The 20,748-nt window shown below is 44.0% G+C and overlaps 1 pseudogene; it reads left to right on the top strand.

The window, feature by feature from the left end:
* Positions 1 to 12,266: 12,266 nt before the first annotated feature.
* LOC147974856 (small ribosomal subunit protein uS2m pseudogene) lies at positions 12,267 to 15,335 on the top strand (annotated as a pseudogene).
* Positions 15,336 to 20,748: the final 5,413 nt, after the last annotated feature.

Raw genomic sequence — 20,748 nt, forward strand, 5'->3', positions numbered from 1 at the left:
CAAAATCCGATAAAAAAATCCCCCAATCTTCCTGCTCCTAGACCCTATTTTGCTCTGGCTTTTAGGTTAGATTCAATCTTATTTTCTTTCAATCTTTCTCACCGTGTCTATTTCCCCGCTTCTTTTCCAAACTAGTAAAATTGAATCATTTCAAAAGGACGTCCAGAAAATAAGGCTAACCCAATTTGCCTCTCCAAAAAAAATAGAAAAATAAAGCGAGCAAAACGCTAGAAACTTCCATTTACTTTGCAGGATGTAGTAGAAACTAGAAACCAATTACCCGAGTCCCCATTCGAGATACGTGAAACTATTCTAGCCAAACCAATTGACCATAACTATCCGATTGCAACATGATTTCAACAAAACGAAGAAAGTATCGGAAATACCACTATCTAGTACATCTAATCTGCTCCCTCAAGTGTGAAACACAAAGGTGCTCCGAAATGAACAAGTAATACGTATGGATGATCGCCGAAAGCAAAATCTAATGCGGACGCTTACGAACATACTCCAAAATTAGCTCTCCAAAGCAAGGAAAAATGGCAAAGCCAGAAAAGTTCTCCAGGAAATCACACTAACTGTTTTTCTGCATAGACTCGTATGATTATGAATCAAAAGCAAAACATCCTCGAAAACCACGAATCGAGGCGCGCATGTGCCCCCAAAAAAAAAATAAGAACAAACATTTTTGAACGTGGGAACACAAAACTTTTCCAAGTACACACAGCCTACGCGGCATTGATCCGACGCCAAAAAAATGAACCAGGAGCGCTCGCTCTGCCACAAAATCCAAACCCAAACGCATCAAAACAGCATGCGAAATGCACCATACGTATCCCCGCAAAAACGAATGCACGTACAGAGGTAAGCGTCTCGGGGGCGCTCGGGCTCGATCTCGGCGGCGACGCGCAGGATGGGCGCGATGCTGCTGAGCGTGGACGGGACGACCTCGTTGTCGAACACCTCCATGGAGAAGGTCGCCATGCCCAGGTGGGAGGGGAGGCAGGTGAAGAAATAGAGGTCCGGCCTTGCGTGCCCGTGGCTATTTATACGTCGATCCAACGGCCAAGATCAGCTGCTTCTCGGGAAAGGGAACCGCGGGGGAGACCGAAGGCGTCGGTGTGGTGGAAATGCTGAGCTCCGCTGCTTGGTGAGGGGTTTCTCTGTCTGGACGGTGGGGCGAGCGTCGTGGCTGGCCGCTGGAACACTTCGCTGCCTTTTTATCACCTTAAAATTCGCTTACACACTAGGAAATGTTCTGCTGACAGCAGTGCCCCACAACGTTCAGCTTCGAAGAGGGTCTGTTTTTCTGTATAGAAAAGATTACAAGGTTCACACCTTTTGCTTTCTGCCGTTTCTCGGGCCCAGTGTCAGTGAGATGCAAGAATGATGTGTGAGTTAGTGGGGGTGCTTGCTGGTAGGAAATATTCAGGCCCTTTTCACCCGCGACGCGATACCGGAGTTATACGGTGTCCGGCTGGACTTTTGTCCTCTTTCGCTATAAACACTACAACAATAGAAGCACCCTTCTAGAGATAAGAATAGCAAATGTTTTGAGGCACTGATGGAAGCATGCCAAGGTGAAGTTGACGATCTCTTTAGCGTTTATCCTTCTCTTCATCTTGCCCTATGTGCTCATGCTACGAGTGCCGCAGGATGATTTAGTTCTGATCGAGTGCTTGACCCCTTGAGGAGGGCATATTCTTCAGCATCTCTCTTGTCGGATCGTATCCCCGTGACCACGTCGTCAAAGAGACAGTCTTTCTTTGGTTTGGCCCACCGATTTACCGTCGTTGGTGACACTCTTCTGAGCCCCTAGATTCGCCGAAGTATGAGATCCTGAATGCATCCTTTTTCTTTCCACTTCATCTTGGGAATCTGGAATGGTTGTTTATGGCTGGGTGTGACAGATCAGACTTCGTTTAGAATCAGACCTTCTATCTATCTATCTAGCTGTATTGCCACTCCAATGGTTCTTTTTTTTGATTATGCCCCGTATCTCTCTGAGCCTATTTGATCTATTTGCTATATCCAGGTTCGAGTGTGAAGTTCGCTCCGGTTGAAGTGTAGGGCTTCCTAATTCCTGCTTCGTCCTCCTATGAATGCACTAGTATAGAAGGTTGGCCCGTCACCGTATACCATCGTAAGATGAACTGGAAATTAGTAGTTTCAACCAGTTACACAAAATAGGCAAGTTGAGGTTTGTTCAGCGTGTGTTTTGTTGCCTCCAACTATAACGAGGCCCTTTGACTTGAGGTACGATCTTACCTCTTAACGTGCTTTCCTGCTAGAAGAAGTGAGGGTGATGTCCAATGACCTGTTGAAGAAGCTTGCTGTGTAGATAGGTATCCGTTTCGTGAACCTAATGTAGAACCTGTAAACTAAAGACTTGAGTCCCGGAACCGCAGCCATTCAAAAAGCTATCAATCTGATTCGAAATACCAAGGTTCGAAGACCTCTGGGGCATATCAAAGTACTTTCACTTGCCCCACAACAAGAATTTCTAGGGTATGTGAGTGGTGTCGGACGCTATAGGGGTTTGTGTATTCACATCAGGAGAAGAAAGAGGCTCTCATTGCTGCTGGGATAAGACAAAACCTTCTTCCTTGATCCATGGCGTCACCACTGCTATATTAAAAGAGTAATTCTATTGGCTGGCTATGATTCCTGCAAATAAGTCTTGGGGTCATTCCGGGCTGATGCTTCCTAATTCTTCCTAGCTTTTGCTCCATTCATCACTATGGGGCACCACATATATAAGCATTGGGAGATCGATCTAATTGCAAAAGAAATGGGAAGCAAAGTGTTGGTTATCTAGCAAGTATAGAGATGATGCAGTATCTTCATTGGCGAGACAAGCAAAGAAGTAGATTCAAAAAAGCAAAGTCAAGCAAGCAGCAACATTGGTGACTTTATTGAGTCTTGTCCTAGTTGATCTGGAAATGCTCGAAGAAGCCTTTGACTCATCCAATGCTTAATTGGTTGTCCTAATTTCTTTCTTGGAAACATGTATGAAATGAAAGACTTATGTGAATAAGATAAGATCCAATTCTATGAGAACATTCACAATTGATCGATAGCTCACAAGCTACCTGCTTATAGGCGGGGCATCAGTTGTAACAAACAGGGGAGTGTATTTCCCACTCCCCTGTTGGTTAAAGCAGACTCGTATGCTTCGTAGTAAAAACCTTCCTTTACCGCAGGCAAGCTCTCCTCTGTCTCTGTATGCTTGGGTGAATGCCATAAGCGGATTTATGCTTTTTTTATGGAAAACAGTTTGAAAGGGTCGACATAGCCTATCTTTGACCAGCTACCTCATATGAGATTGAAATAGAGAATAGAATGGAGTAGGAACACAAATAACTTATATGTAATCTAATATTCTTTTATTTGAATACTAGGAATCGCACCTGAATTCCATCAATCATTCGGTTAGAAGTCCTCTATTTCATCCTTGATGTTTCAATCGAAGGAGATACTCTATTTCACAATCTATCCATCTGGATTCCTCTTTTTAAAGAAAGTCTTTCCTGGATCCTGAAAAAACAAGAAAGAACAGAATGAGAACTAAGAGTTCTTTCAGTCGAGCAGTTGAGGGAACGAGTAAGATACGTTTGTCAGTCTACTATTCTTTCGGGAAGGAATTGAGCCTCAATCATCATACGCAAAGAAAGAAATCCTTCGATAGCGAGAACATTCAGAGTTAGTAGTTGAGTAAGTATAGATTCACTCCGATTACCAAACGGGCGACTTTACAACTTAGGGAGCAGCAGGCCTTGTGTTTGTGGTGAAGGTACTGGAATCTTTTCAATATGAAAATAGGTGGTATCCAAAAGGACAAAAACAGCAACTAGGGATCTGGTGGACTACTGTCATGAGTCACAAGGCATTGGTAGACTGACTCACTCAGATGTTTGGCTATTTAACCTAAGAAGTATGTCTGGATGGATGACTTCACAGTCCAAGATGGTAATATCGATTGTTCATCTAATTCACCAACGTGACCAACCACAATGAATGTCTTTAACCGCCTTATCAAACTTGGATTGCAGCCTTTTCTATCTCTGTATAAAGTCAGTCAGTCCCAGTGTTGGGCAGAGCCCATTGTCAAAAGATCGTTTTGCTAGGATGCTTGCTTGAATCTAGCTACTTCCAAAAAAGGCATTTTTCACTCTATACGGTATGGCTACAAACCGAATGAAGAAGTCAGAAGCAGTTCATCGCCTGTGGGAGCTTGCTGATAGTAAGGAAGCCATAATCTTTCTATCGGATTGCCTATTTGTCTATCTGTCTGGTGAAGAGAGAATGTAAGATACTCTCAATAGGGCAAGCACCCAATACCTCGTAGAGTCCAAAGCTCCAGCTCAAAGAGTTCAGGAAGACCAACCATCCACACTTGATTAGCTACTGTGCACTTCACCAGAACATGGTCTATGTCCTCCACTACCCCTTCACAAACATAAAAAAAACACTGAGACAATGGGAGCAAATTCCTTGAGACAAGAAGTTCGTTCTCTGCACGGAAGTCTATTCCAATAAGCTTTCCACCAAGAAAACGGAATGCAGGGAATGACCTTAAGCTTCCATACGCAAGAGAAATGAAGACCACCTTCCTCATTAAATGGCTGGTAGACCTCCCTGTATACTTCCTTCATCCTAATCGTCAGAGTGAACAGAAGACCCCCATGTCAAAGTATCAGAACAGATGCTTCTAGGAATTGGTACAGCTGAAATTTCTCGCACCACCTCATCAGGGAGAAAAAAAGCTAATAAACTAAGATGCCAATCCCTATTAGGAATGAGATAGTGGGAGAGAGACAAACCTTCCAACAGCTCTGACATGTTCATAGGAATAGGCCTTCTATTCAATGCAGTCCCACCGAGCCAAGGGTCTTATAACAATCGCACCGAATTACCATCTAAAATCTGCCACTGGAAGTTCTCTTTAATAGAATGACTGGCTTTACATATCTCCTTATTAATAGGAAATGAATGGGCAGCAACATAGAACCCATCCCAAGAACCCTCAAACCTCCCTGGAGAACACGGCTCCACAACGTATTTGGTAGCGGATCCACTTTTCCTTATCTGTTAACGTATACCTTTCCTCTGCCTATGAGCTAGCTAAAGATCCATCGTTATCCTTTCCGGCAATGGAGGCGGAATCAATGGTCATGTCAGGTTTCAGATTCAAAGAGAGATGTCAAGCAAGCGCCGAATCTGAGTACTCAACTTGCCCGACCCGCCTCTTCCACTAGACCTCGTCTTTCAAAGAGCAGCAGCCCTGCAAGCCTAATAGAACCTTGTTTCCCTATTACTTACTTTTGCTTTGAGCGTCGCACTCCAGCGGCTTTCTTTCCTATGGCTTGGATGGGGGTCCTCAACAAGATCTATATCGGTGTCATTATTTACTTATTTAGACGATAGATGATGATAGAGAGCAGACTGGCTCTGAGGAAGAATATCTTAAGTAGTTGAATCCGCTCCGCTAGGTTAAATTGTATGATCTGAATGTAGGAGGACTGCTGCTGGTGACACAATTTCTTTTGGGTCTGAAGAATGAACTCAGAGCTGCAGTGGAAGTGCAGGTGCCTAACTCAATTAGTGAAGCTGCATCTTTTGCTCAATCAAGTGCGGGAAGGAATTTTGGAGAGAGGCAGGCACTACATGAACAAGAAGGACAGTAACTAGATTTATAAGTCGGCTGCCCCGCAGCAGCAAGGCTATGTCTCAGTCAAAGTTCGACAAGGGGCAAAACAGTTGCTGTCCTAATAGAAGTTCATGTCGATCCAGCCAAGCCAGTGCCATCATTAGAAAGTCTGGCCATTTTAGTTTCAGCCAGTTCAAGTTAGGGCAAGGAGGAAAGGAAGAGAGTAATGCAAGGATGTAAAGAATGAGGCGCTAGAACAGACTGGCCCGCAGGCTTCCAACCTGACACCGCTTTGCTACTTTTCGAAAGAGGAAGAGAAGTTGCTTGTACGAGACTGCGCCTCCCGGCTGGAAACTCCAATGGCATTTTCGGTAAATGAAAGCAAAGCGAAGCTTTACGACCAAGGAGAGATAAGCATATTTTATGAATGATAGAAGGAGTGCTCCCCGAGCACAGGCTCGCTTGGAAGGATAGAGCGCCGCAAGACAAGATGGCATATTGAAGGGAAGGCTATGAAAAGAATTCTGGTCTCTCGAACGCCTGGCATACTAATACGAGCCGCATACTTGAATACTAGTGACATATTGGAGGAAAGGAGATTATTGGAATACTAGAGGGAGTTACGCCCATAAGAACTGCTGGCTGTAAACGCGACTTGCTCTGCTCCTCCTAAAACCCTTTTCGATAGTAAGATAGATATAGATCTAAAGGGCCTAGAAGGGCAAGCATGGACCGAATAATACACATACTCTGTCTAGATAGACGATTTCTTCTTTCATTTCCACTCAAATAAAAGCACTTTCTTTCAAGCTTATTTGCTTGAAAAAGAGCAAAGCAATTCCAACATAAACTGACACTTTAGGATCCTCTAAGCCTTTCTATAGACCTGTAAGGTACTAAAAACGAAAAACTAGCACTACTAACACAGGCTGAAGAGGATGACCTCGAAAAAGAATACAATTAAAGATGTGGCCTTCCCTCCAAGCACATATATGGATATGGAGCACTCTTTTCCACCCTAAAAAAGAATAGCCAGAGATGGCTTTCTTTCCGTATCAATAGGTAGCCTTCCTTGCCTATGGCTACTTTCAAATGAAAAGGTCAAAAAAGAACTTGATGTAATAGGCTCACTTCATTAATGCTTTCAAACTCGATTGTAAACTATTCCCACCTAAAAGATAAGCTTACTACTTCAAATAGGTAGATGGAAAGAAAGCCATATTTTCCATCTTATTTATATATTCCATTCCAGCCATTGACAGCAACTCACTCTTTTCGAACTGCACTTTGAAAGCCAAACCCAAGAAAGACCATATCAACTACTCTCCAAATAGCAGGATAAATCACGGAATTCAAATGGAAGACAGAAAGAGAAGGCAATTCAAACCTAATGGCCAAACGAATCCAAGACAGAAATACTTATAGCCAGAAAAGAATAACAAGAGAACGAAAACAACTCCATATTCTACTGGCCTGCCTCTCTGATCTACTATCCAACTGCCATGGAAGCACCACTGTTCACCCTAGGCTCACATTCTGGCACTTCGTTCGCTGTGTACTCAAAGGACTTGCTTGTCTTTTGACTCGGGCAAAAACCGCAGGAGTGAATTGACTCGTAATTATACAAACAAATGACCCAGCTGGCCTTCTCCTATCCGGGGAATCATCGGGACATGCTTCACTTAAAGTGATTATACCACATAGTTTAGGGAAGCGAAACCATAGTTCGGGTTAGTTCACGCTAGATTATCGAAGCTTGTAACACCTGTTAGAACACATTAGGAAAGCGCAAAAGATTTCTATTTGGAGTTCGCTCGTTTAGTTGCTCGATCGCTGCCATCCGCATTGGGCTAATTCAAATCCTATGCTCCATGCTCTTGCGGGTTTGCTCCATTTGAACTTGTCCACACTGGCATAACCAGTATCTCCCCGGAACTAAGAGGCATGGATACCCATCTTTATCGATTCAAAGAAATGAATAAGTATCAGCGAGGCGGGGAATACGGGCCCGGTAGAGATAGGGATGATCGGCAAGCGCTACGAGCGGGGCCGATGTTTCGTGTTGTGGGTGGCCATCGGATTGTTCAGCGTGCCCATGCGGATCCCTACCAATGTCCTAGACTACAAGTTCGACAAACTTCCGGCTTGGGTCAGGATACAAAGTTACCCGGGATGGGCTTGCCCTCTGGATCACGCTGGGTCCTTGCTTGTTCCAACGTCATGCTAGGAATGTATCACGTGCCCATGCAAACCAAAGGAAAGCAGATACAACTATTACAGATCCTAGTCCTATTTCCCATCAGAACATAAGGGAGTGGGCTTCCTTTGTAACAGCTCTGTTCTGGTCGTGGCTCACCTCACTGGACCAACGCTTCTGGTCGGAAGCTGGTCGATCGCCTGGTCGGCAACCGGCACAACACCCTTGCCAGTGGGATTTCTGTTGGTTTTCGTACTATGCGCAATGAAAGTTTCCAAAAAAGGAGAGCTCTAAAAACAGCGTTCTACGGGGAGAATGTGATTTTTGTATACTTTGACCCCATACTGGCATGAAACTGATCGGAAAAAGGACCTCAAAAACACCCATTTATTAGGGGAATGTGAAAATTGATGGTTTTCGCCCATACTGGCATGAAACTTTCTCTTTTATTGAGCTCAAAAACAGGCAGAGGGAGATCAGAAAAAGTGTCAAATCCAATAGAACAGAGAACGATGGCCCAAACAGAACAGCTTACTTCCTCTATCCGAGTTGGCAATCAATATCAAGATCAGAGCGCGAGAGCAATGAAACAACAAGTCCACCGTCCCTTCACCAGCCAAAGAAAGGAGAAGACTAAGCAGCTCAATAGGGTCTCGAGTACGACTATAGTACCAAAGCTTGGTGCTTCTACCAGTCAAGCAATTACCACGGGTGGATATTCAATAGAAAGCCTACTTGAGTAGGTCAAACAGCGGGGATCTCTCAGTTCCAATGGCTGGATCTCAGAATCGCGTAGATGGGTAGAAGTAATGGGCAAACGCACCTAAGTTAGAGATTTCAACTACTACGGTAGTGATGGGGTGCCTGTTTACCTAAGTAGGCCTAGTTCTTTCTATAATGAGCATTCGCGTCCGGGGACTTTGATCCAACTTCAGCCGATGGGGAAACGGCAAGGGATGCACCGGTATCTGGACACGTGATGGACCCAGTAGTAAATATTCCTTTGTGGAAGGCTTTGGTTATACCTGGGTGGCAAAGCGAAGTTTCTGGTGGGTAGGTGTCTAAAACAACCCTCTGCAAGGAAGCACGCCCGTATCAATCCTTTAATCGGAGACTAGACCAGCGTTAGGAAGGACAAAGGAGACAGACAGAATTTACATCAGAAAAAAAGGACTTTTTGAAGTTTGAGTGAGGATAATTGTCTTAAATTTCGGAGAATCGGCTGAAAAAACGCGGAATTGTCTTCGCCTTTGTAAGCGAAAATGTCCAGTAAAGCCTATCTCGCTTTTAGCCTTCATGGTGAATGGCCCACCCTTTCTTTGAACCTTGTCAATGATCGAACGAACTTACAGATATGAACTGAGTGCCATTTGATGAGTAAGATCGAACAAGGGAGAGGGATATGGAAAGGATGAAGTAATGAAAGAGGAAGTCATTGCTAGTAGTAACGACTTGTCACGATCCATTGGTTCATATAGAATACATGTCCTAGGTCTATCAAAAAACATTCTTTTCGCTAAGCGTATATAATAAAATAGAGTGAAAGGGTCCACCCCGAAACCAAGGGGGTACTAACTAACAGCTGAGTCCTCTCCGAACCGCAGGAGATAGTTGCCCATCATACGGCTCACCAACTTCACTTGCCTCTAAGGGGGGCTCGCTCCGGGCAGGTTCGGATCACTTACTATACACGGCCCTACGAAGGGGTTAGGAGCGTTTTCAAGATGATTCTTTCTTTGTCGAGACGAAAAAGGAACCCATCTTTTCGATTGAAAAATGTGAGTCTGTTTTGCCCACTTTATCCATCCCCCTCTATCAAAATGATCAAAAAGGCATTTCAAATGCTTCTTATTCCCGTGTTTGATCTTATCCATCTCTGCCCCGCTTCCATGTGGGCAGAGACCCCTGTAGAGAATGAAGAGGAGCCAAGGATCTTACTCTCAAGAGTGCTTCGATAGGCTCCACTCTCTCCCCTGAATAAGTCAGGCTCCGTTAGCCTGGGCTGAGATGGGGATAACGAGTCGACGATTGAAGCCCCCAACGTTCTGCCAGACACTGGATAGGGGTAAGCTCTGTAAATGTGTAGAGCCAAGTGTAGTGTGGTGTAGTAGTAGGCACTTCTAGGCCCCTTCCCGGCTACTGGATCACTCCAGTGCTTCGGGTACTATGGACCCTCTGCCATCCATTGCAGCAGAGCCGTTTCATGAGCGGGGGGGCTAAGCGCAGTTCTTTGAATCAAAGGTTTCATGAAATCAAAATCGATTCTTTTTTAGATATCTGGATAGATGGATGGATCTATCTTTCTATTCAGATATCTTTTGCAATCAGCCCCAAATCCTTGATTTGGCCAGGAAACAAAGCACTGCTTTGGGCCCAGGAAGCGAAGGGAATGAGCTCGGCTGCTTCTCCCCCACACTTCTTTATTTCTCCGTGCCCCTTCCGCATGCGCTTCGCGCGCCATTGGCACTTTGCTCTCCTCTTATTTCTTCATTGGAGGGTTCGGATGGACTTCGCCGTTCTTTCCCAACGAAAATGGAAAGGGCTGTATCACATCGAGATGTCGATTCGTTTTCCGCCCCAAATGAGATGGGGAATTAGTCACCTCTGTCCCTTCATCTTTTTGAAAGGAATCGAGGCCCGGCCCGGCTCGCGTCGTTCCAACAACCGACGGGGAGCACCTCAGTATACGATCGCGCGCAGTAACTGGGAGTCCTATTACACCTAAGGCCAACTTCCATTCACCAAACCCAGGTTCATCTCGTGTAGTGATTGTGGACTCGTACAAGGATATGGAGTCGACGGTTGATGTATCAGACTCGACCCTGTCTTTCGTAGCATGCATTCCCATCTGTGTTGCAACTGATTCGGTAAGCTACGTGTCCGGTGCACGGAAAACTGCCTTCGGTCTCCCAACCTTACTCATGGCAACCTTCCGGCCGCCCAACGACCTATAACGCTAGTCACTACTCCCACTAGGGCTAGGAAGTAAGCCCCACAACCCAAAGCGGCGAAGAACAAATAGAATTTGCTACAAAAGCCGGCTAACGGGGGTATTCCTGCGTATGAGAACATTGTAATGGAGAAGGTCATAGCCGAAATAGGATTCGTTTTGGCTAGAGCGCCCAAATCCGCTATATATTTGACACGGGTTTGCCGTAATGCTGGAACTATGGCGAATGCATCTATCGTCATTGATGCATAAATAAATATACCAATTAGTAGTGATTGAATTCCTTCTATGGTTCCACATGAGAAACCAGTACGAATATAACCTACATGTCCAATCGAACTATGAGCTAGAGGTCTTTTGACTTTCGTTTGGGCCATGGCGGCCAGTGCTCCTAAGATCATAGAAGCAATGCTGCAGAAAAAGAAGATTTGTTGTAATGTACCCCCATAGGAAGCAACAATAGAAACACGTGACATATTTGCAGAAATAGAGATTTTAGGCGCAATAGAAAGGAATGCTGTCACCGGGGTGGGTGAACCCTCATAGATATCAGGTGCCCACATATATAGAGTCAAAAGAGAGATTGAGTCCGAGGGAGAGGGGGGTTTTCTTGGGGCTCGAGAGATTGAATAGATAGGGCCCCACAAGTTGTTAATTCGCCGCTGGGGAATTCACACAAAAGGCTCTTTCGGCTATTAACTTCCCATGACTTAAACCACTTCTATATAAAGTTACATAAAAAAGAATACAAGCAGATGTGTGATATTTTGAATGGGCTTCAGTCTCAAGCGTTTGAAATAAACAAAAGGCTCTTGAGATTTCTTGAAAAGAATCGTCAATGATTAGTTGAGTGTGGGCTTCTTTTACCAAATGCTCTGGCTCGCGTGAATCCGACAGAAGCCTCAGACATATTGAGGGAGTGCTACTTCAATAACGTCAAAGGTATTAATAATGCTTGTAGCTATAACATACTGTTAAATAAATTATTAAAACAGGTGCAGCAGGCTAGTTATGAAGATTTTTTAATAAGACTTGCGTCAGCATACGAAGGTTATCAATTCTATTTGCCAGCATTCATGGACTTCCGTGGTAGAATCTACCATTCAGGTGTATTGCATTTTCATGAGCGTGATTTGTCAAAAAGTTTATTACTCTTTTCTGCCGATCATCCTCAACCTCCAGCACAAAACCACCTGTCGGAAAAAAAGAATCCCAGTCAACACTTAGCATGTGCTGCAGCCTTTAAGTATCCAAAGTTCTCGAACTTAGATGATGCCCTTAAATGGTATAACGAACACCAGACTGAAATGTTTACTTCGGACGAAAGTTTCATTCAATTTGCTGCGCAAGCTAGTGATCCATTTTTTTTCATAGCCAAGATCCTTTCTCAGGATGAAGGAGTGAGTAATTATCATCAGGTTCCAGTGACCCAAGATGCGAGTGCGAGTGCTTATCAAATTATGAGTTATCTCTTGCTTAACTTAGAAATGGGTAGGAGAACGAATCTTCTTCCATCTTAAGACGGTAAAATCCAAGATGTGTACATGTGCTTGCGGGATGAGCTTAATAAATTCTTGGATACCAGATTGAATAATGTTAGTAGTAGTAATTAGAAGAAAAAACTCATAGATTCTATGTTAACCAGAAAGTTCGTCAAAGGATTGTTTATGCCATCTCCACAGGGGTCCGTCCGGTTCTTATTCAAATGGGTTGCCTCAATCTTTATCAAAGTTTTGGTATCTAGCTTATCCAGCTACAGTATAGTATACTCCTTCCTTGCTCGATAGAGCTCTTTGAATCCGCTTCAACTAAATGCGTAAAATAGAGTAATTTCTTCAAAAGCCAGTTTCTTTCGAGAAGGCAGGAGGCCCATAGCGAGTTACAATAGTGCCAGTTCTTGTATGGAAGGCCGTAATTCCGGTAACCTCGACTGCTCTAAGAATGATCCGGGCTAGCCGGGCACATCACATCAAAGTTAGGTCATTTGTCAAAAACATGGCAAATAGCTCAGTTGGTTTGGTAAGGGAGCTATTCTCTCACTTAAACCACTCCCATATTAGGTATTCTATCTCGTCTTAAAGTTCCCCCGCATTACCCATAACTTACCACCTGTATCTCCGGAACTCAAATCGCAAAATGACAATGCTTTCGATAGTCTGTACTAAATTACTTTGTACGAATGCACATCTCGGCCGTCGGGTAGCTGATCACCATTTCAAAGTCTATATCCGTGGTTCAAGAAATGGAATTGCTATTCTCGATTCAGACAAGACACTGATTTGTTTACAAAACGCTCTTCATTTTATAGGATCTCCCAGTCGTCAAAAAGGCCGTTCCTTCTTTTTAAAGACCAATCATTTATTTATTTATGAGATAAGGAAGAAATGGCGAGCTATTTAAGAAGCTATTTAAGAAATGTGAATTCTCATTCGATGATTCTCAATGGAAGATCGGGGCGTTTTTGACCAAATCTTTTGCAAATAAAAAAAAATTCCGTTCAAGAAAGAAGAAGATCAATTTTGGGTTGAACCAACAACCTGATTGTGTGGTTATTCTGAATGCAGATAGAAAGTCTTCGGTCATACTGGAAGCTAATCGATCACAAATACCTATTCCATCCTTAGTTGATTCTACGATCCCATGGGAATCCTATAAAAGAATCACTTATCCCATCCCAGCGAATGATCCTATACAGTTCGTATATCTATTTCGTCATTCGATCATGAAAACAGTGATTCTTGAACAGAATGCGATTAGTAGAGAAGCGCAATCTCTCAGAGTCACTTTGAGTACGGGGAAGTCCGCAGGAGGGATGAGATCCGCCTGCTACTCCACCTCTTCTTCTTCCCCAATAGACGAAGAAGAAAATAGGGCCAAGGCGCTATTGGAGATGCGCAAAAAATATCCATCGGGAGATGGCGCTGACGCTGACGCTAACGCTCGCAAGGCGGTTTTGCAGGCAATTTCTAAAAATACTTTTTTTTCGTTGAGCTCATAACCCGGTTTGGGCCGATTGACTCTGAGAGCGATCGAGGGGTCGCGGGCTCACACCTTGCTTTTGCGCATAGGATCGAAGAGATCCTAGAATTTAATGGAAAGAGCAGCGGCTCTCTGAAAGACCTCATTGATCTTAAATTGGATTTGGAAGACGCCTCTAAAATAGAGGAGATTCTACTTCCATATTTTTCCTCAAAAAAAGAGGCAAAGTCCTAGCGTGATACAAAAAGAAATAATGGGCAAGGGCGGGGAATGATAGGTTCACAGATGTGGAGTAATCAGTTCTTCATTTGAAGAGTTAGTTGGCTGGCCTACCGGCCCGCAGATGTAGAGAGGTTGCCCCCACCATCCTCTTGAACTGCGAAATCAAAGCGATTCCTGTTGATGGAAGAAAGGCTAATTTCGTTTGATCCGATCCGCCTATGCCAGTTCGAGTCTGGCGAGTCGCTATCATCTGTTGCCCTAACTTTTTCTATTAGCTCATCTTGTCCGTAGTGATATTTTGGAGAAGGAGCAATTACCGGAGTGAGAAAGGTAGAAAGAAGCAATCACGAAAGCTAGTGCTAGTTGTGGCTTTTTGTACTAATCTTGTTTGTTCGGTAGCTCGCATCAGCAGCTTTAAAAGGAATAGAAAACGAGGCTTTTTCCACCACACCAGGGGCGGGCATTACGCTCAAGCAGGGGAAGTCAATTTGACTGCTGCTCGAGAACCTGTTTGAACAAGAAGAAGTAGCATGGCTCCAGCGGGGCAGAGCCAATTGGCTACGACATGGTGACCGAAATACAAATTTTTTCCACCACTTTGCAATTGCAAGAAAAAAGAGGAATCTGATCAAGTACTTGATGAGCGATACTGGAGATCCAATAGAAGGTAATGACTTACTCGATGCACATATTTAGGGCTATTTCTCTCATCTGTTTAATACGCAATTCTCTTCGATAAGAAGGGTTCTCTTGTGTTCCAGGGTTGATTAAGCGTCTGGTGGAACAGGGATACATTGTGTGAGGCCAAATTGCCTGACGAATTGATGAATATGGCTCAATATAGACTGGTCCAGGTATACCGGTCAGTCTTGAGCCACCAGGATAGCCTTCCACATATCCTGTTCCTCCCTTGAGTGGTAACTCTTTTCTAACCTTAGAATCCTGAACCAATTTGCTCCAAAGACTCTGTCATTGAAAGGAGTCCATAGGTTGATAAAATAGGTTTTCATGAAAACCACACGTAGATAGAAAAGGTAAGAGTTACACGTGCCAGAAGCGAGGAATACCGCTCGGAAGCCCGATTGAACCTGTCCTCATTCACTGCTATCTCCATATATTGGATGCCAAGCTTGAAAGGGTAATGGTCCGAGAGGATGGGGCCGTAGTCTTCTATTACGCACGCTACGCAGACGATATGGTCTTCGGCTTACCGAGAGGGGATAAGTCCACGCGAGTCACCCAGGGTCTCAAAAAGGTCTTAGCTAGAGTCCTTAGGGAGCTCCTACAGGGCTTCACTTCTACTGAAATTTCCAGAAAACAACCAGGGAGGCTACAAATTATCGGCTTGCCCCTGTCTCTGAAAAGTGAAGGTCAGCTCCACGTGGGTATTCCATCCAAACGATGGGAGAAGAGGATGACACTTGTTCGTATTGAAAACCGGAGACGAAGGGAAAGAGGTTTGATTGGAACATGTTCTACAAGAACTCCTGTGTAGAACACGCCCGTATCTATTCTATGGGCTGGCTTCAGGCCAACCCTACTGCTGAAGTAGAAAGCATCATATTCCGGTTTTTCCAACACTTGATCAGGAACCGGGCGCAGAAATTCCTTGAAGAGAAGGGGATGCCTACAACCAATGCCTAAATAAAGGCATATGTCGAAAAGTGCAACTACTAATAGATTCAGTAAAGGAAGGCCCGGAACGGGCTGAGCTACTGCCCGAAATAGAAGAGGACGACTAGAGTAGAGGAGCCTAATTCCAATCCAAACAATTGACGAGGGAGTCTAATTATTTTTCCGTTCTTGATTGTTTCAATTGCACTTTCTTCATTGGAGGGTTGCTTGGAAAGTGCGATAGTTACGGCGCTTGGAGTATACGGATTGAATTCTTCCTTCTTCTATAGGTCTTTCTGGGCGGCGAGGCAGAAAAAAGGTGTAGAGAGGGAGAAGGTACATAAAAAAAACGATTTCTAAGGTAGAAAAGAGGCATCCACCAGTCATTGAGAACAGCTAATCCCGGAATTAGCAGGCCGGTATGCGAAGAGAATTCGGTATTGAATCCGTGAGGCCAGGTGAAGAAAATTCCAATATGGGTGGATTACCTTTTTCTGAAGGATAAGTCTCTGGGACTGACTGAACTGAATGTATAGCGTCAAGATAAGAAGCACGGTAGTCGAAGATGTACCTTGTGGGGTGGGGTACGAGTAGACCAGACCAATGATGAAAAGCATAGATACGAGCATGGCCTCCCTGTCTCAAAAGCAGGCCGCCAAGGGTGCTCGCATGAAGCATTTCTCACTCATAAATAAGTAGTTATCACAAATTTAGAAACATGCTCTGATTTCTCTTATCGAATTTCATTCAGATTTTCCAGTATTCGGAGTTGCTTGGGAAAAGGTCTAGTCAGGGTCGGTTCTGTTCGGAGTTTCGGGTTGATCGGAAAAAAACACCCTAATTAAGACTTTTGTATAGTTTGTGTCAACCTGAGTTTGGTTAAGTGCCCGCCCGCCTAGATAGATACATAAGTGTCAGTTTGAATGAAGTCAAGTGTAAACCATGTCAACAACGAGAAATTGAAGTGTAAATCTGGATGGTTTGAAGTGGAAACCTTAACATGCAAAAGTGTCTACCTCATTAGAAAAGCAAGTATCTACCGGCAATATATTCATTCGAGTATCAACCGGCATCAACCAGTTGTCAAACTCCAAATATTTCGTTCGTAGGGGCATGAAGAAGTTGCTAAACCGGTTGTAAAGTGGCTCTGATAAAAACCATCATTGCTTTATTTTTTACTTTTCATCTAGTAACGTGCATGAATGGATATGGTGGGTAAGATTTGAAAACGTTTGACATCAACCGGGCTCTACTTTGCTTTTACTTTACTTCACTTGCCAGGTCATTGTTGTCGATATTGAGGTGAGGACTCTCTCTTTATTCTTGTTTTATTTCTCACTAAATGATCTAACAAACGCATGATTTGATTACTAAATATTGAGTCATTGAACGAATATTCGAGTAAATTCACCTTTTTCTATGAAAGCAAGGATTGGGCTGGGTTGCTTATTCGTCATCACGGAGCAACCCGGTACCTTTTCTTAGGCGAGCGACTGAGACGAGAGCTTTCAATTATGCCGTTTTGGTCAAATCCCAGGGCTCTTTCTGATTTGATTAAATACTTCTATGTTGTATGATAATAGAAAGTCAAGATCTCACTCGCTTTTTCTGCTTTGTATTCTCGGCTGTTGCCTTTTTCCACATCGATTGCTATAGGAGTTCCATCCTCAACCTATGTATGCTCAAAGAACTGGATCACGGAACTCTCAGCCCTTCGCCCCAAGGCTACGAAAACGTTTCTACTCCCTTTCCCTTCCCAACGTCATATCTTTCTTCGACAAGAAGGAAAGATCACTCTCTATCTAAATGATAGAACCACTGGCACGGTACCTTTCACATTGGTAAGTCAAATCCTGGTGAAGACATCACGAGCAATGACACGACGACATCATCTCCACTTCGTAGCCCATCGGTCTTCATTCATTGAAGCCAGGGCATTGACTGACTTTCAGCGATCGCTATAAGAAAGACATAAAAAAAGTTCTCCTAAACCTGTTCCTTTCCGTTACTACTACTTGGAATTGGAAGTCTAGGAGCAGGACTAACCTTTTTCTTTCGTTTAAATAAAGTCGAGATGTAGCTTTCTCTATCTCAAGAAATTATTCCACCTCCATTCATTGGAGAACAAAGCGTTATCTGATTAGATCCTTGCTTCAAACTCAACCGAATCAAGTTTCAAAAATAGATGTGGAAGAGGCAAAGGGAAGAGCGGGGTTGCCGAATTGTTTCTCAGAGCCGGACGAAACATCTATCTCTATTTACAATACCCTTACCCCCAAGAAAACTTTGTCGAAAAAGGTTGTCATCGTAATAGGGATTGCACCTCAACATGGCAGCCCTCAATTCTGCCAATTGTGTGTGACTTGTACTCTTCTAGGCTTCCTCTTTGCGTCAAGTGATTAAACTCATCAACTACACCAACCACATTTCTTACCTCAAACCTCTCTACAATCTCTTGAATTCACTCTTGCCAAGATACTTGTCCCCTATTCACTAAGAAACTGTTGTACCAGCTTTCAGCTCTCCCCCTAAGGTGCATAGCCGAAAGTTCTACCTTGTACCAATCCGTAACTTGGTACACCGAAAAGTAATGTTCACACTTTTGTATCCAAGACCTGGCCCCTTCAAATATTGGAAAAGAAACTCTAGGAGGTTGATGTATCTGCTGCCCATATTGATATTGATTTTGCGGCCTTTGTTCTTGCAGGTATTGGTACGGGTCATGCTGTTGAGTTGGAAGCGGTTGGTTAAGGTAAGTATATATTGGCACTTCTGGTTTCATGGAATTTCCAGCATAGGGCAAAAGTATTGGTTGGGAAAATGGGATATTTGGTATTGAATTGGGTCTTGGTTGTGGTGGTGGAGGTGCAGGATTAGGTCTAATATTATCATGTTTTGAGATGTGAGGAAGGCCATAGGTGGCTGGAAACAAGTGCTCGTGCCAAGGTTTTGAGGGGGATAGAGAGGGTTATTTTTGTGATTGGGTCTTTTAGTTGCTTTGCTACTAGAGGTCTAGGTGGTCAGGGGTTTAAAGGTCTGGAATAGGTGTGAGTGGTGGTCGTATTCAGTACCAATGGTACGGTAATTGGAGGTTCAGGCGGTTCAGGCCTAGGATAAGAGCTAGAGGCTTGTTGAGGGGTAGCCATGGTTTCAGCTTCACTGGCAACAGCCGGTAGGGACATTTGTTGTGGTGTTCTAGGAAAATGAACCATATTGCCCTTAGTTGTGTTAATCGAGCTATGCTCTTCTTCAACGCTCCGCGCCTTCAAAAAAGTAGTTTTGTTGCTTGCGCTTTAATTTAGGAGTTTCAACTTAACTAGCATATGTGCATTTGGGTTGTTGGCATATGTCGGCTACATACTGGATGCTTTTCCATCATTGTTCGACTTGCACAGAAACAATGGGTCCCTTCTGGTTTCTTTTTCTCCCTCCAAGTTTGTTCTTCACTGTAATGTGTGTCAACTCAACAAGAGTGAGCACACCCTTCCTGCTGGTCTTCTTCAACCTTTGTCTGTTCCATTACAACCTGGGTCTTCTATTTCAATGGATTTTCTTGAGGCACTCCCCAAGTTTTATGGTTATAGCTCAATACTTGTGGTCGTGGACCGTTTCACTGGCTCATTTCATTCCTCTATCTCACCCTTTTAGCTGTATACCCTATCTTGTATCCAGTAGTAAGTCTACTCTTCTTACCCCCTCTCCTCTACCTTTTGTGGCCCATCTATTAGCTTTTTGACCATCTTTGAGTCATAGCGAGACGGCTCTATCTCTTTTCACAAGTACAGCCGTAAGTACAGTTGCGGGCGTCAACGATCAGCAGTACTGAGCTACGGAAAGTCTATCGAATTATAGCTACGGAAAGTCTATTGAAAGGACCTAATCAAAGGCTACTACAGCTATAACTGACCCGCCTATGGAATCTATTGGCTCGGCTGAACCGACATGAAATGAAAGAGAGGAAGGCGGAAGCTATTGGCAAATAGAGGGGGGATGTTCTCCATGTCTTTTAGCCCTCACTAGATGACAACTTGCTTACTTTTCACTTCTTCTTAAGCTTGGCAGACTAGTTCTAACCATGACCCATCCTTCCTGGGCCATATGTATACTCAAGTATTTCCGAAAGACGTTCTGCCTGAAACCCCGCCGGTACCCTCGTGTGAAGTTCCCCATGGATCCTTTGGATTTCGTCTGCTATAGCCAGAAGATTATCTGGGTTTAGCCCAAGATCTGGCTGGTCCGGCCCAGGCAGAGCACTCGACGGCTCAGTTGAAGGACCAGCATTCCTATCAGGTTCCCTTCCAGCAGAGGCTTCTGCCTCTTGAGCCTTTGCTGGCTCTCCGCCCTCCGGCAAGCCCCCAGGGGCTTGACTTGTGGACGCGACTTGTTTCCCACGCCTATTTTCACTTTCCTGGATAAGCTTATCCCAGAAGCTCTCCTCCAGTGGAGGCTCCTTCTCTGACCCCGAAGTACCTGCATTTTGCGCAGGATCGTTAACCGGCGAGCATTCCGCTGGGGTAATGCTAGACTCAAGTATGGCGATGAAAGACAAACCCGTGAAAACGTGCGCAGCCCATACAGGGCAACGCGGACATAAAGCGCGAAACAACATCCGTGATACGACAACTAAGATAAGAAAGATGAAGAAAAAGATATCGGGATACGCATTCAAATTCAAGCCGAGCACAAACTTACCAAACACTTTAGAGCACAAAACTTCCAAACGGCACATTATCCGCAACATGGAATGAAAGAGAAATTCAAATTATGTAAGGTTTTGAAAAAAGTCCTGCGTAGAGTCCATGGGGAGCCTTTTTAGATTTGATCTCTAGTAAAACTAAGACTGGAGCTTGAAGCCACGACTCTAGAACCTGAAGAAGCCTAACTTCTGCATTTTTATACGATTTTCTGACTATCATTTGCCTTTCATTAAAATATGATAATCTTCGATTGGTAGAAGTGAGTCCGGATCTCCCTCTTTTCCACTAAACCATTTCATTTCTATATGAAAATAAGAGATGCTTCTAGGGACAATCAAGATCACTAGGAAAGAGCTGAGTTAAAGTGGCACTCACTTGATTAAAGGGTTTCGTGTGTACTGACTGATCTAAGTGCAGAACCATTCAAGAAACGTAATTG

This window comes from Triticum urartu, chromosome 4A (genome assembly GCF_056163025.1).
Source record: "Triticum urartu cultivar PI428250 chromosome 4A, HENAU_Tu73, whole genome shotgun sequence".
In the NCBI taxonomy this organism is placed as follows: domain Eukaryota; kingdom Viridiplantae; phylum Streptophyta; class Magnoliopsida; order Poales; family Poaceae; genus Triticum; species Triticum urartu.